General features: G+C 38.6%; 1 long non-coding RNA gene across 2 annotated transcripts; it reads left to right on the top strand.

Annotated features, from left to right (window-relative positions):
- The first annotated feature begins 280 nt into the window (after window positions 1–280).
- On the top strand, window positions 281–1,745 carry LOC307160678. 2 transcript variants are annotated; one of them, XR_013821593.1, is made up of 3 exons: window positions 281–339; window positions 516–599; window positions 1,517–1,745. It is a non-coding gene; the product is annotated as an uncharacterized lncRNA (long non-coding RNA). The 2 variants fall into 2 exon arrangements; XR_013821594.1 differs by having other exon boundaries at window positions 292–360.
- Window positions 1,746–3,256: the final 1,511 nt, after the last annotated feature.

Below are 3,256 nucleotides of genomic sequence, written 5' to 3'. Positions count from 1 at the left end.
CACACACTGATGCTGTTTGTGCCAAAGCCCAGCAGCGAATGTATTTTTACCGTAGACTGAGGAATTTTAACATTGACCCCACTTTGATGAGAATGTTTTATTCTTGTTTTATTCAGTCTGTTTAACCTTCTGTTTTATCTGCTGGTTTGGTTCCTTGTCTACAAAAAACGATTAGAGAGTATTGTTAGGACGTCTAGCAAGATTGCAGGCTTTAACTTTCCCCCTCTCTCACACATTTAGCAGCTACTCCAACAGAGTGGCAAAGAAGGCACTATCTATTGCAGCTGACCCTAGTCATCCTTTGTCCTGCCAGTTCAAGCTACTTCCCTCAGGCCGTAGGTACTCCATGCCCAGATGCAGGTCAAATAGATTCAGAAACTCATCTCAGAAAAGCATTTCACCTCTGCTGTAGCTTATATATAATATAGCTTAGCTATAGCTTCTTACTTGTAATAAACGTGGCATTATATAATAATATTGTTGGCTCTGTGACAAATGGTTTGTTGTGTTCCTAGATCCTTCAGCGTTGATGCCCTGGCCTCCACCGTAGCAGAGTTGGGCGGATCATCATCTCTAAGGCGCTATGAACCATATGATTAGTAAGTAAAACTTCAAACCTACACTAATGTCTAACATGCACTAATTGTGTTGGTAAAAAAAATTATGTTTTGAAAGAAGTCTCTTATGTTCACCAAGACAGCATTAAAAACAATAATATTGTGAAATAATATAACACATTTTAAATAACTGTTTTCTATGTGAATATATTGTAAAATGTAATTAATTCCTGTGATCAAAACTGAATTTTCAGAATCACAGCTTCATATGATCTTTCAGAAATCATTCTAATTTGATGATTTGACGCTCAAGAAAAATGTATGATTATTACCAGCTTTCATTTTCTCAAAGGCGTAGCAGGATACCCAGGGCTTGGTTTACACCTATCACAATTTCTAGCCACTGGGGGACCATAGGCAGGCTAGGGGAACTCATATTAATGTTAAAAAACCTCATAAAGTGAAATTTTCATACCATGCAACCTTTAAGTGTTTTATACCAGTTTTCTATGTGAGGAAAACGCTTAACTGTACATAGTAGTCTATTTTTAATTAGTATGGTGTTTACAGAGTTATCATTTATTTATTTTAATATCACTGTCTATGCGTTAAGTCACGTTCTGCAAGTGCAAATCTCTAAATTCAACTTTGAACTTTGGTATTTTACAGGGGACAAGTTCTCAAATTCACATTTTTATGCTCTTGAGTTTTGCTACTCTTTTACTTTCATAAATAACCTTCCTGATAATGTTCGGGGCTCAGACACACTCTCCCAATTTAAATCTAGACTAAAGACACAACTCTTTAGCCAAGCATTCAATTAACACATCTCATAATCTTGTTTTACAGTTAATATGTGATGAAATAGTAAAAAGTGCACATGATCATCTTTTGCCTGAAATAATATGAACTGCAGCAATGCTAATCTTTCTCCTGTTGCTTCCCTGTTTCTATCTCAGGATGCTCAGCAAGTTCACTAGAGATTATAACAGCTCCAGTTTGGATCCAGCCTCACTTGTGAAGACTTCAGATGATGGCAACTATAGATGGACATAAAATACTGCCAGATATTAAGGTGGGGTAAGCGATATTTCAAAAACTCTGTTGGACACTGTTGATATTTGGAATGAACCCAAACAAACACACCCCTCTCTTCAATGCTCCACCTCCAAAACTCACCAGATTGCCCAGCAGCCGCATCACCTTATTGGTGTAAATAACTAATTTATGTTATTGCATGACCTGCTCAATAAAAGCGCAATACTAAGAACGTTTCAGGAAACACATTTTTAATTATGATAAGGGCTGGATTTCCCAAACCTTCTTAACGCTACGTCATTCCTAAGTTATACCTTAAGCTGTAACTTATCGTTAATACGTGTTTCCCGAAACGTTCTTAGTTAATTGTACCTTCTGTAAGTCATACGTTCGGATATTTCCCCACCGGTTAATCAAAGTGTGACAACACCGGTAATACCATAATAGAAGTGACGCGCATGCGATGCGGGCGTGCTCGTTTTTCCAGGCACGCATATGCCACAGCGAGGTGAAAACATCTCAACTTTTCAGAATGCCACAAGCGCACCGCAGGTCATGTGACAAAAACCAACCGATCAGCTTTGGCCTTTCCGTAACAACATGGAAAACTCGGCCGAACAGCCGATCATAGCTGTACAGGGCGAGTTTTTATTTCTCATCTCCATAAATATATCTAGTAGTAAAGCTAATGCAAGGGCTAGAAATCAATTAATCCTTTGCTGATACTTCCTCGTCATCATGGAGAGTGCAGTTCATGGTTGCATAGCAACGACAGACGCCACGGGAGCGCAAGTGCTTGTAGAAAGGAGAGAGCACTTTCCACACGTTTTTAGACGCGATATGTGAACGGCCCCTAATTAAGGATAAACTGAGAATCTGTTTGGTTTAAAATCGTTTTTGTTTTGTTTAAAATGGAGATCACGATAACATACATCAGAATAACATGTTTCAGTCTACTTAAAAAAAAAAGATACTCAATTGAATCATTAATTCAAACACTTTTAAAACCAATTAATTCAGTGTCTCATTCATAAACACCTGGGCTGGGTTTCCCGATAACGTTGTCTCTTAGCGTGCTACGAAGACTCTTAAGGTATAACTTAACTAAAGGTATACCATTTATAGGCGTGTTCCACGAACCATACCTTAGAAAGCTGCTAAAGATATTCCTTCTTACGTGTGACGTTACCCAGTGCTACCCGTGGCGATGCTGCTGAATCTGCTGATATCGATGGCTCGAGAATCAATTATTCTCTCGTGCAGGGGCTGCTTCACTGCGTTAAAGGAGAACTCCGGTCAATTTTAACATTGAGCTCATTTTTTTTGTACATTTGGAGTGCTGTCAATACAGAGAACAACGACAAAAATCGGTGTTGCCTACACCGAGTTATTCTATTTTTAAAATTTGCACCCTGTTGACTTCAATGGGGCAAGTACTAAACCTGCTTTTAGCCTCTTAACATCCTTGATGTGTCATTACAAGTGCACAGAAAATGTGAGTGATTCCTTCTGAGTGAACACGAGTGAATCTGACTGCAGTAGATGTGAAAGATATGTATAAAAATTATGTTATTTAAGCCAGCGCAAATACCTGTTTACATCCTGTTTTTCGGTTGAAGTCCAAAGTAGTCGATTGCCGAGTTCACGCGCGTGATCATAGC

The sequence above is a fragment of the Squalius cephalus genome (assembly GCF_949319135.1).
Source record: "Squalius cephalus genome assembly, chromosome: 6".
NCBI lineage: Eukaryota > Metazoa > Chordata > Actinopteri > Cypriniformes > Leuciscidae > Squalius > Squalius cephalus.
This window is presented reverse-complemented; position numbering and strand designations above follow the sequence as displayed.